The following is a 13806-nucleotide window of genomic DNA, read 5'->3' as shown; positions in this document are numbered from 1 at the left end:
ACATTTTAAAAATATGTTCGTGGCCAATTTGAAGGCCGCTTGCAGCCGGCGTTATTAAAAGCCGGCTGCTGTGGCTGTTGCGTGCGGATTTGCGCGATCAGAAGTGCCGCAACGGCGGCTCCGCGACCCTCTTGACACCGCCTGGGACCCACCCGTCGGTCACGCCCCCGACTTATTTATTTATTTATTTATTTATAATTTTTTTTTTAGAGGACTCAATTCATTTTTTCCAATTTAGCGTGGCCAATCCACCTACCCTGCACATCTTTTGGGTTGTGGGGGTGAAACCCACACAGACACAGGGAGAATGTGCAAACTCCACACGGACAGTGACCTAGAGCCGGGATCGAACCTGGGACCTCGGCGCCGTGAGGCAGCAGGGCTAACCCACTGCGCCACCGTGCTGCACCCGCGCCCCTGACTTTGACAATGCCTGATCTAGAGGCTGAACTATTTTCTTCAGGCTCTTGTCTCCCTAATAATAATATTTTCTCCAATTAAACGGAAGATGACCATGTGATAATTTATTGTTTTGAACCCAGCTAGGAATGGACGTGACTTTCTTTGCCAGTGCCTTCTAGAAAGTTTTATTTTTGCAACCGAGTGTCATGTAACTACTCCTGCAGCTGGCTCTACAGGTGTCACATTGCTTTGTTAGGATGAGGGAAATTTTCAGGTGAACACATTGCACTGACAGTCATACAGTTCTCTACATTATCCTTTTTTGGAATGATGGCTGTGGGAATCCACAAGATGATAATTGTGGTGTGATTTATTAGTTAGAAAAAATAAATTAAATTGAAGCACTGATGCTGTGTTTATTTTTAGTCATGAGATATATCAAAGTGATGGCATTTTCAAACCAGAGTGCAGCAGTTTCATTTGAAGTGAGTGAAACTTGAGATGTCTGGGAACAAGATTCAAACAAAAATGGCCCCATGCCTTGCCATAGAGTCTGGTGAGAGATTGGCAGGTCATCTACAATGAGGACTATGACTGCTGCTCTGTAATGTTACTGATGGCATTCTGGAAATTTAGAGATTGCCATCTTGCTCCAGTTCCTCTTCACTGCAAGAAATTGCATTGCCTTTGTTTGCCACCTCTCTGTTAGCATGATTGGGAATGCACTGCATTAATATTGTTGGGTATAATATTCAGATCACATCTTGTGCCAACAAAGAAGGTCCTATTCCAAATTTAATATTGATTTGTCCAAAAGGAATTATATGTTATGTAGCTAACCCACATGTAATTGATGTGAATTATTTTGTACCACAAAGTGACATGGAAGTTGCTTCAAGTTTGCTTTTAAATAATTGATAAAATTGATTAAAGCTCTGTTTATATTCATTTTTTTGAGGATTTAAACTCCTCAGCTTCTTGTCAATTGTTGGAAAATACCTGTACCTACCTTTCATGCTAAGTTATATGGATCCTTGTTGCAATAATGTACAGAATCAAGGAATTCCTCAGCCTCAAGTGGACATAGCTCTGAGCTAGCAACATTGTTATCGACAAATATTAACATTTGGTCTTGGTAATTCCAAATTCTACTTTGCTGATCAGAATTCCAACAATCAAGTAACTTGACACAATCAAATTGTAATACTATTAGACTGCTATGTCCTTTTGTCCTTCAAATGGAAACATTATGGGACAGCAGGAGGCATTTCAACCAATTGAGCTCATGCCATCTTTCTGTTGAGCCATCCAGTTAGTGTCAATCCAGTACTCTGCCCCCATAGCCCTAGATTGTCTTGACATGGGTGACCAGGTTATGGTGGAAGTTTCCAATGTAGTTATTCTATTCCAAGTATTAGGTTTTCTTCCCCTTATACTGCAGTATTTCATCGTGGAGGAGTTCTGACTGAATTAAAATACTTCACTTGAAGACTGGTCACAGAACTCTACTTAGCTGATTAATTAGGAGTAGACTGTCCTGTATAGTTAACATTTGGGCCTCCAGGAAACTTTCAACAATAAAGGTTATGCCATAAAAATGGTGAAAATATATTAACTCCTGTTCCCTCTGGAGACCTGGATCCCTCATCATCTTCCAGCTGTCTTTTGGAGTGTTTTCAGTAAAACTCCCCAGACAGCTCAATGATGAATGCATTGGCTCATGTGATATTGGTGTATGTAGGACTGAGGCAGTGAAAGGTTTTGCCATTACCAGTGGGTTGAAAGGAAGCTGACAGGTTTAAAATCATAGAATCCCTCCAGTACAACCCATCGAGCCAGCACCGACCCTCTGAAGAAGCACCCTACCTAGGCCCACTCCCCATCCTTGTAACCCCACCAAACCTAAGAGACAATTTAACATGGCCAATCCACTTAGCATGCACATCTTTGGCTGTGGGAGGAAACCAGAGCACCTGGAGGAAGCCCACGCAGACACAGGGAGAACGTGCAAACTCCACATGGTCACCCAAGGCTAGAATTGAACCTGGGTTCCTGGTGCTGTGAGGCAGCAGTACTAACCACTGCCACCTGAAGGCTAGAGTGAGAAAAATGGAGTGATCAGAAGGCACTGAAAAGGATTTGACAATCTTGTTCAACCCCCTTAGATTTTTGGTGTTTCAGTTAAACTTCTTGAAGCTATGAACCATCTCCCTGAGCCTTTACTGTTCCTTACCAAGAAGTTCTTCGTCTATATGGTAGTGGAGGTGGCAATGCTTTCATTGGCAGGCGCTGGAAATTCAAGTCTGATTTGATGAGACATGATAACTGAATAGTGCTTAAACTTAATGGAAATTTTCTGTTGAAGGTAGTTTTTGAATTTAATTTGAGCTCGAAAAATTCTTAAATCCTCTTTGTATCAGTCTGTTTGACATATCACTTCCATTATTTTGACTTATCATGTTGCAAGAGCTGACTTCCTTCTGACTTGCTGGCTGGAGTGCACATGTTTGGTATTCCAGTTCTCCATGCAGAATTTCAGTATGAGTAGATGAATGTTTCCTTACCCCCATTTAAAATCTTGCCCAAGAAAGGCCTGCAGCCTCACCATTAGGCACATGTAAGTAGGCTTGGTTTGCTGACTTTTCTTTGAAAAGTGCATTGGTATGTCAACCCAATTCAGATGCTATTATTGGCTGTGATTCTTTATTTTTGTTGAAAATGTTTCAATTAAGTTTTTAACATTTTAGTCAAAATTACTAACATAACAAATACATTTAATAAACTGCTAACCCCACAACGTACTAAAAAACAACAAAAACAAAACCGAAAAAGCCAGAAAACCACACAACTACCCATCCCATTCAACAGCTCATATTGACCAATTCTCTGAAATACAATATAAACGACTGCCGCCTCCGATTGTACCCTTCAATTGACCCCCTCACGGTGTATTTGAACTTCGAGGTGCAAAAATTCTATCAATTCCCCCTAGCCAAACCAAAGCACTCAGCGGTGTTTCCAATCGCCTGCCCAATAGAATCTGCCTCCCGAGGCGAAGGCCAAGGCAGCTACCCAGCACCCGTCTGCAGCTCTGGTACATCCAAAACCCCATAAATACCTGTCGAGGGAAGGGTTCTAGCTTAATATTTAGGATCACTGACATGATATAAAAAAGGACTTCTAAAAACCTACCTTAGAACAGGACCAGAACATGCATGTGTGGTGTGCAGGTCTCCTTGAACAGTGCTCGCACCTATCCTCCACCCCTTCAAAAAGACGCTCATCTTGCCTTCATGTGGTGCGTTCGAAAAACTACCTTTGACTGAATCGGGCTCAGTCTCACACAAGATGAAGTAGCAATCACCCTCTGCAGTGCACTGTGGCACAGTGATTAGCACTGCTGCCTCGCAGCGCCAGGGACCCGGGTTCAATTCCAGCCTTGGGTTACTGCATGGAATTTGCACGTTCTCCCCGTGTCTGTGTGGGTTTCCTCTGGGTGCTCTGGTTTCCTCCCACAATCCAAAGATGTGCAGGTTAGGTGGATCGGCCACGCTAAATTGCCCCTTAGTGTCCAAAAGGATGGTGGGGTTACGGGGGTGTGGGCCTAGTTAAGGTCGGTGCAGACTCAATGGGCCACATAGCCTCATTCTGCACTGTAGGGATTCGATGATTCTATGATTTCATGCCCCCTCTTCCAGTATTGGTCCCAATTCCTTCACCCATTTCGCTTTCATCCCTTCCACCAAAATCAACTCTTCCCCCGCTATCCACGCATACGTGCCGGACATACTGCCGTCCTCTGACCCCGAACAGGAGAGAATTTGCTCCAATAAGCAAGGTGGCTGGACCACCGGGAAAGCTGAAAACAAACTCTTAACAAAACTCCGCACATGGAGGTATCTAAACATGTTCGAGCCTAACTGCTCAAATTTCTCCTCGAAGCTGGAAAACTGCCCCATCAAAAATAAATCCCCCAGTCTCTCCAGCCCTTTCTCCCTCCCTGCACAAAATGTGGCAGCCAGCCATGCCGGCTCAATAGGTGGTTATCACAAATGGGAGCCAGCCTTGAAGCTGCCCCCAACTTAAAATGCTGGCCAAGTTGCCACAACTAAATTGTGTACATCAGGATCCCAAACAGTCAGCAATGCAATGTAACCATTGTTACATTGCCCTTCTACGGATATAGAATCATAGAATCCCTACAGTGCAGAAGGAGGCCATTCGTCCCATCGAGTTGGCACTGACCCTATCCAGGCCCAATGACCAGCCCTATGCTGCAATCCCACCCTGAGGGATGAATTAGCATGGCCAATCCACCTAACCTGCACATATTTAGACTTTACGGGTGGCACAGTAGCATAGAGTTAGCACTGTTGCTTCACAGCGCCAGGGTCCCAGGTTCGATTCCTGTCACTGTCTGTATGGAGTCTGTACTTTCTCCCTGCATCTACGTGGGTTTCCACCTGGTGCTCCTGTTTCCTCCCACAAGTCCCGAAAGATGTGCTGTCAGGTGAAATGGACGTTCTGAATTCTCCCTCTGTGTACCTGAACAGGCGCTGGAATGTGGCGACCAGGGACTTTTCACAGTAGCTTCATTGCAGTGTTAATGTAAGCCTACTTGGGACAATAAAGATTATTATTATTAAGTGGGAGGAAACCGGAGCACCCGGAGAAAACCCACGCAGAGTGTCATGGGCTCTTTTGCATACACTTGAGGGCATCTTAGTTTTATGCATCATCTGATGGTGCACCGTTGCCTCAGAATTCCACTGAAATGTCAACCTAGTTGTGCTCAAGTCTCTGGAGTGTGACACAGAGGTAACAGTGCTACCATTGAGCCACATTTAACAATGTGAAATGGTTGAAATTTGTTCCACAATCTTCTGACAGGTTAGTCAAATAATCTATATGACTGCATTTGCACGTTATGAAATGCTGCTGGACGGTTGTGATGGGACCATGGTAGGCCTTGAAGCACCGGATCCAGTGGGAGAAGATTTCTTTACCCTCTGCATCCTGCGGGTCGAGTTCCAGGCGTCCAGGCTTGAGGGCCGATTCCATAATCGATCTTTACTGTTCTTTAGTCGATTAAATTGATGGGACCATCAATTCACCAGACACGTGTTTCCGATGTGAATCTAGGCTTTAATCGACTAACTTCAGAGCCAGCCTGTTACCTGTCGATGAACTCGTAGTGAACTCAGGCTGACTCTGGACACGGGTATTTATACAGTTGCACTAGGGGGAGGAGTTGTGGGAGGAGCCAAGGATGGAGCCGAGTACAAGTTCCTGAGTGCTCCCAGCTCTACTCCCCCCAGTGGTAGGATAGCGCTACTGTGCTTACAAAGACAGTGTGAATTAACATATATACATCTATATTACATTCACCCCCTGCAAAAAAAAAAAAAAATCAAGTCCGGCGGGGGTGGTGGTCTAGTCTATGATGTCAGTCTGTCCGGTGGTCGAATTGTCCGCTGAGATCTGGGGAGCACCAGGGTTGCAGCCTCTTGCGGTGGCTGGATGGGTGTAGTGTGCTGGGGTACGATGGCGGACTCCAGGGAGGGTTGTATCCGAGCTTCATAGTCACCTGGTTTGACTGGGGGCTGGTCGGCGCGGGACTGGTGGAGCAAGCTCGTGGGCTCGGGAGCGCAAGGGGGCGGCAGCGTGGGGTGTAGGGTGAGAGGTCCTTCTGTGGGGGTAGAGGGGGCGCTGGATCCGGCGGGTGCCAGATCCCGGAGGGATACTGTGTCCTGACGGCCGTCAGGGAACTCGACGAATGCGTACTGGGGGTTGGAGTGGAGCAGACGCACCTTCTCAACAAGGGGGTCGCTTTTGTGCGCCCTGACGTGTTTCCTCAGAAGTACAGGGCCCGGCGTCCTCAGCCATGCCGGAAGTGAGACCCCCGTGGTAGTGCCCAGGAAAAAGTGAAGAGCCTCTCGTGAGGGGTCTGGTTGGTCGCCATGCACAAAAGGGACCTAATAGTGTGGAGCGCGTCTGGGAGGTCTTCCTGCCACTGGGAGACTTGGAGCTTTCTAGACCGGAGGGTCAGTAGGACGGTCTTCCAGACCGTCATGTTCTCCCTTTCCACCTGCCCCGTTCCCCCAGGGGTTGTAGCTGGTAGTCCTGCTCGAGGCAATGCCCTTGTCGAGCAGGTACTGACGCAGCTAGTCGCTCATGAAGGACGAACCCCGGTCGCTGTGTACGTAGCTGGGGAAACCAAACAGGGTGAAGATGCTATGTAGGGCCCTAATGACTGTGTGGGAGGTCATGACGGGGCACGGGATAGCGAATGAGATACGGGAGAACTCGTCTACGACGTTTAAGATGTAAACATTCTTGTTAGTTGAGGGGAGTGGCCCTTTGAAATCAATCACGAGGCGTTGAAAGGGCCTAGAAGCCTTGACCAGGTGGGCCCTGTCTGGTCTATAGAAGTGCGGTTTGCACTCTGCACAGATCGGGCAGTCCCTGGTGACCGCTTTTACCTCCTCGTTGGAGAAAGGCAGGTTTCGGGCCCTGATGTAGTGGGCGAGCCGGGTGACCCCCGGATGGCATTGTGGATGACTTTTAATCGGTTGATCTGCGTGCTGGCGCATGTACCACGGGATAGGGCATCCGGAGGCTCGTTGAGCTTCCCGGGTCGATATTTGATATCGTAATTGTAGGTGGAGAGTTCGATCCTCCACCTCAGAATTTTGTCGTTTTTATTTTGCCCCTTTGCGAGTTGTCGAACATGAAGGCAACCGATCTTTGGTCGGTGATGAGGTGAACCTCCTACCTGCGAGGTAGTGCCTCCAGTAACGGATAGCCTCCACAATGGCTTGTGCTTCTTTCTCGACTGAAGAGTGTCGGAGTTCTGAAGCGGAGAGGGTACGGGAGAAAAATGCGACTGGTCTCCCTGCCTGATTTAACGTAGCTGCAAGAGCTACCTCTGAGGCATCGGTCTGTACCTGAAATGGGGTGGATTCATCCACCGCCCGCATGGCCGCTTTGGCGATGTCCTCCTTGATGCCGTCGAAGGCCTGGCGTGCCTCGGCTGACAGGGGAAATCGTGTGGTCCTCAAGAGTGGGCGGGTTTTGTCCGCATATTGAGGGACCCACTGAACGTAGTAGGAAAAAAAATCCCAAGCACCGTTTGAGGGCCTTGGGACAATGAGGGGGAGGGAGTTCTAAGAGGGGGTGCATACGGTCTGGGTCGGGGCCCAGGACTCCGTTTTCCACGACATAGCCAAGGATGGCTAGTCTGGATGTGCGGAAAACGCATTTCTCCTTGTATGTGAGATTCAGTTTCTGTGCTGTCTGGAGAAAACGGTGGAGGTTGGCGTCGTGGTCCTGCTGGCCATATCCGCAGATGGTGACATTGTCCAAGTACGGAAACGTGGCCCGCAGCCCGTACTGGTCCACCATTCGGTCCATTGCTCGTTGGAACACCGAGACCCCATTAGTGATGCCGAAAGGGACCCGGTGGAAATGGAAGAGGTGGCCATCGGCCTCGAATGCCGTGTAGTGGCGGTCCTCCGGGCGGATTGGGAGCTGGTGGTATGCAGACTTCAGATCCACCGTGGAAAAGAGCCGGTACTGGGCCATCTGGTTTACCATGTCTACAATCCTGGGGAGCGGATACGCGTCGAGGAGCGTAAATCTATTTATAGTCTGACTGTAGTCGACCACCATACGGAATTCTTCCCCGGTCTTAACGACCACCACCTGAGCTCTCCAGGGACTATTGCTGGCCTCTATAACCCCCTCACTGAGTAGCCTTCGGACCTCTGCTCTGACAAATACCCTATCCTGCAGGCTATACCGTCTGCTACGAGTGGCTACGGGTTTACAGTCCTTAGTGAGATTGGCAAAGAGAGGAGGGGGGGGGGAATTCGCAGCGTAGCGAGGCTGCAGATCGTGAGTGGGGGCAGGGACCCTCCGAAGCTGAGGGTGAGGCTCTTGAGGTTGCATTGGAAGTCTAGGCCTAATAAGAGTGGCGCGCAGAGTTCGGGCAAAACGTAGAGTTTGAATTTCGAGTAACTAGCGCCTCAATTGTGAGTGTCGCGGCGGTGCGCCCCTAGATCTGGACCGAGTGGGAGCCTGAAGCGAGCGAGATAGTTTGCTGCGTGGGGAAAACGGGGAGCGAACAGCGTCTTACCAGGTCTGGATGTATGAAGCTCTCCGTGCTCCCGGAGTCGAAGAGGCATGGCGTTTTGTACCCGTTGATATGGACCTCTGCCATCGAGTTTCATAGATTCTTTGGTCGTGATTGGTCCAGGGTGACCGTGCTGAGTTGCGGGTAGTCGGCGGCTCGATCAGCTGTGCTGGAGTGGCCCCGTGATGACTGCCCTCTGAGTTCATAGTCGAATTCGAATTCCTCCGCAGAATTGTCCAAGCGCGGAGATGCTGATCGGGCCCGTGGATCGCATGTGGCGGGCTGCGAGGAAGATGGCGTCCCAGATGGCGGTCCCCATGAGTCGCACGTGGCCGGCCGCGTGGTGGATGTTTTCCAATATGGCGGCCCCCATGGATCGCACGTGGCTGGAGGGGGCGGAGTCGGGGCATAGGCCGCAGCGTTTCGGGCCCCGCGGGCCTGCGAGTGAAGGGAGTGATTACCGCGAGTCGCTGGGGAGTTAGAAGCTGGGGCCCTTTTTGCGAGGCACACTCTTGCGTAATGGCCTTTTCGCCCGCAGCTGCTGCAGGTCACGTTGCGGGCCGGGCAGTGCTGCCGAGGGTGCTGGTTCTGGCCGCAGAAATGGCAGGCTGGAGCAGCATAGTGTCTAGCTGGAAAAGCATAGTGGCTGGCTGGGGCAGCATGGTGGCTGGGCGGCCGCGTCGCACAGGCCTGGGCGAGTCGCTGGTCGGGGGCCCATGATTGGGTCGCGGGGTCCGCGGGGAATGAGTTAAGGCTGCGGAAGGAGACCTCCATCGTGGTAGCAACTTCCACAGTCGTTTCTAAGTCCTGGGCCCCCTTTTCCAGCAGTCGTTGGCGCACAATAGTTAGACCTGAGGCCTGCTACAAAAACATTGTGTACCGCCAATTCCCTGTGTTCAGCCGCGGTAACCCCTTGGTAATTACAGTCATTGGACAAATTATTAAGTTCCCTTAGGAATTCGGCGAGTGATTCCGTAGGCCGCTGGCGGCGAGTCGTGAACACATGGCGAGTGTAAACTTCATTAATGGGCCTTACAAACATTTTATCGAGAACTGCTAGCGCCGCAGTATATGACCTGGCTGAGTTTAGTTGCGTAGAGATTCTGTGGCTCACCCTCGCGTGCAGTAGACTTAGCTTCTGATCCTCTGTCGTTTCGGCTGTGCTCGATTCTGCCAGGTAGGCCTTGAAGCACTGGATCCAGTGGGAGAAGATTTCTTTACCCTCTGCATCCTGCGGGTCGAGTTCCAGGCGTCCAGGCTTGAGGGCCGATTCCATAATCGATCTTTACTGTTCTTTAGTCGATTAAATTGATGGGACCATCAATTCACCAGACACGTGTTTCCGATGTGAATCTAGGCTTTAATCGACTAACTTCAGAGCCAGCCTGTTACCTGTCGATGAACTCATAGTGAACTCAGGCTGACTCTGGACAAGGGTATTTATACAGCTGCACTAGGGGGAGGAGTCGTGGGAGGAGCCAAGGGTGGAGCCCAGTACAAGTTCCTGAGTGCTCCCAGTGCTACTCCCCCTAGTGGTAGGATAGCGCTACTGCGCTTACAAAGACAGTGTGAATTAACATATATACATCTATATTACATTCACCACAGGTTGCACAGCGTGTTCATTAAGTAATAAACTGTTTCAAAAGATGAAACTTTTATTTAAAAGAAACAGTAACTTGATTTCCAGAAAACCAATTGGTTGCTGTTCAAACTGATTTAATTATGTAGAATCATAGAATGAATAGTGCAGCACAGAAGGTTGCCATTGTCCAGTGAGTCTGCACCAAGAGTGCAGTCACACTGGCAAAATCACATTCCGTTTGTTTGTTTAATGAGATGAATGGAGTATAAAACTTGGCTCTTCAGAAAGGAAAATGGTAGCAGTTTTTTTATTTTTCAGTAAATGAAAAGAGTTACAGGACGACATAAAAATTCCAGTCCTTTAAATTGAAACAAGAGTGAGTGAACTGCAATGGTACTTCTCCTGCTGGTTAATTCCATCCGTTCAGATGGTGCATTGTGGTTAGTGCTGTTCATGGCTGGTGTTGGAAGGAACATGTTTTGTAGGTTATTTATTTATGCGGTCCTCCACTGGACTGGATACAGTTCTTCCGACCAATGTGAACAAAGTAAATATTTTAAATATAAACACCTATTGTTAACTTATGGCATTAGCCTTGGCTCAGCGGAAAAACTCTGACTTGAAAAGTTGTGACTTCCAGCATAACCCCAGCAACTTTAAAATATAATCTGGGCTGGCACTTCAGTGGTAAGAGGTGAAGTCTTCTGGGGTTGAGATGTTAAACTGGGGTGGTCAGTTATTGGGCTGGACGGCCACGTAACCAGTTTTGGGAACTGTTGAGGGCAGCATATATAAAATGCATTGTGTTAACAGCTACCATTAAATAATAAATACCACTTTAATAAAAATGACACTAATTAATCTGCCAATGATCATGATACAGATATGACCAAAACCTTCCTCCTGCCATTATTTAAAACTGAAGATCTGTCTATTTGACAACTGCTGTAAAGTTTTGTAGAGCAAGAGATAGCTTTAAATAGTTCTGAACTTTCAGAAAACTTAATTTTACCAGTTATAGTTAGGAAACAAATCCAGAGACGGATTTATATTTAGTGGGGCCACTGCTCACCTTCATTATCCCCCCCCCCCCCCACACACACACACACACACACACACCCCCCCCGCTCATGATGGCTGCTGTCCCCGACCAGCTGGCTCACCTCGTGGCATTCGCCTCGCTGTTACTGCCTGCCCTCCTCAGCCCTGGGAAGCAACTCACCACTCCCCTTGCCTGCTCGATGGCTGCTGACCCCAATTGCTGGCTCATGGTTTTTGCTCAGATCCGCCTCACCTCGCTGTTGCTGGCTGACTTGCCCTCCTCAGCCCTGGCTAGGTCAAGCCACCCCTCACCTTCTTTCCTCTCTGCTCGCTGGCTGGCTGGCTCCCTTGACTCATGGCTTTCACCTTGCGCCTCACCTCGCTGTTGCTGACTGGTCTGCCCGTAGCCCTGTAGTGATCTGCATATCTGTATGCACACAAGGGGTTAATGTATACATGTAACAGCCACGTAATCACGGGCAGCACTAGAGACAGGTATAAATAGTCAGACTCAAGCCAAGATCCGCCTCTTTACAGGGATTAGGGACCATAAGCAGACAGAGACACCGCAGCACAAGTGTAGATAATCATAAGTATTTCTTAATCAATCATGTTCATGTAACATCTATCTTAAACGTTGGAGCATGAACGAACTCAGTTAATTTGTCAATGTTACTCAATAAAGAATTTGCTCTAATTGGAAGACTAGGAGTGTTAATCAGCATCGAGTTAAATATCATTCTGGAAGAAGCGAGTCAATAACTTATATTGCACAAAGCAATGCAACATTACTATCAGTAATAGTAATATAATATGGTACCAGGATGAGACTTCAAGAAAGCTTGCTAGATAGATTAGATAGAACTAGAAAAAAAAATTGTACTGGATATTCGACATCGGAAGACTTAGCTGCATTCGGATTCCTCGAAGAACAGTCGGCTCGATGGACCAAGTTCAAGCTCCACGTCAACTCAAATCTAACGTTAATCTTAAGTCTAATTGGAAACTTTTAAAACAGCATTTCCATATCTTCATGGAAGCACATGATTTGAATACCGCTTCTTAAACTAGAAAAATAGCTCTGTTTTTATCCATGGGAGGATGGCAGGCTGTAGAAATATACAACTCTTTCACTTGCTCTGAAAGGGAGGACAAAAGCAAACTTGATGTAATAATTAAAAAATTTGAAGACCATTGCAAAATGCAGAAAAATGAAATCTTTGAGAGATTCAGGTTCATCAGACGTTTGCAAAAACATGGTGAATCATTCAACAGATTGGTCACAGATTTAAAGTCACTAACACAAGCCTGCAACTTTACTGCTTTAAGAGACTCAATGCTCAGAGAGCAAATTGTGCAGGGAATATATGATGAGGGACTCGGAAACCATTATTAAAACGGAAAGATTTAACCCTGAAAATCGCGATTCAAAAGTGTTTAACTCACAAAAAAAGTAAAGTACAATATAATGAGTTTTACTGCCATGAAAACGGCACAAAGGTCACCACGAGGTCGAGTTAGTTAAAATGGTCTCAGAATTCAAAAGGGCTTCTTCATCTCGGCAGTTCAGATTCAAACCGGTGCGCACATGCACATATCCACAAAAGACACAAACTGCAAAATTCCATTCTGCGCATGTGCAGAAAGCCGCGCATGCGTAGTTGAGAAAAGATCACACAACGGCCGATAATTGATTTGCGCATACACAATCATTTAGTACGCATGATATCAGAAGACTCAGACCACGGCCAATTAAAGGGAAACTGCCTGAAAATTAGAAATAAGACTCTTAAAAGGCACAAACCCCAAAGTTTTTACCTCAAAAGGCACAAGCTTATCAGAATTTCAACCAGCGGCTGAAAACAACTTTCGCTGCACCCTATAGCATGCAATTTGCAGCATCCAAAGTGAAGAGCACATTAACAAATCCAAAACTTTTTTTCAAATTATAAATTCAGAGTACTCAATTCATTTTTTCAAGTTAAGGGGCAATTTAGCGTGGCCAATCCACCTACCTCCATTGGGGTTGTAAACACATGGCATCGGCGTTACACTTCCATATTTCTCACAAAATGCCAGCCTTCGGTTACTGCTCATTGGTTTGCTTTGGACTACCTCTTGTGGTCATTTCTTCACCATCACTCTATCTGATTTCCTTTCCTCTCAAAGTCTCCGATCTCCTTGTTCAAAACTTTGAAAAATCTGCACAGACTATACGGTCTCTAGACCACATGCTGAGTACCATTTTGCAGACCGGATAAAGTCAATTCACATATGTACAGTTTTGTCTACACCTGCTTTAAACTGAGGTCCTGTTTACCCTCCTGAACTGAAGTAAAAAAACTCCATATTTATCCCTCATTCAACAACCAAAAAAACATTATGGGCTATTATTTCATTGCTGTGTTTATGACCCATTGTGTACAAATGTGCTACTGCGTTTGCCTACCATGTGACTGAACTTGAAATACTTAATAGGATGCAAATCGCTAAATAATGAAGTCGTGGGAGGTGTGACATAAATGTTGGCTCTTTCATTTCGTTTGTGATACACTCTAATTAATTAATTGCTTGTGATTTTTCCCACTTAATTTCCATTTCGAAAACAATCACAAATGATCATTGAAGGTTGCTGACAAAAGTT

General features: G+C 47.1%; 1 protein-coding gene across 15 annotated transcripts in view; it reads left to right on the top strand.

Annotated features, from left to right (window-relative positions):
* Positions 1 to 13806, top strand: part of rasal2 (RAS protein activator like 2) — a 551722-nt gene that overhangs the window by 232803 nt on the left and 305113 nt on the right. The gene's annotated exons all lie outside the window — the stretch shown is intronic.

This window comes from Scyliorhinus canicula, chromosome 4, assembly GCF_902713615.1.
Source record: "Scyliorhinus canicula chromosome 4, sScyCan1.1, whole genome shotgun sequence".
Taxonomy (NCBI): Eukaryota; Metazoa; Chordata; class Chondrichthyes; order Carcharhiniformes; family Scyliorhinidae; genus Scyliorhinus; species Scyliorhinus canicula.
The sequence above is the reverse complement of the archived record's forward strand: the minus strand, read 5'-3'. Positions and strand labels throughout refer to the sequence as shown.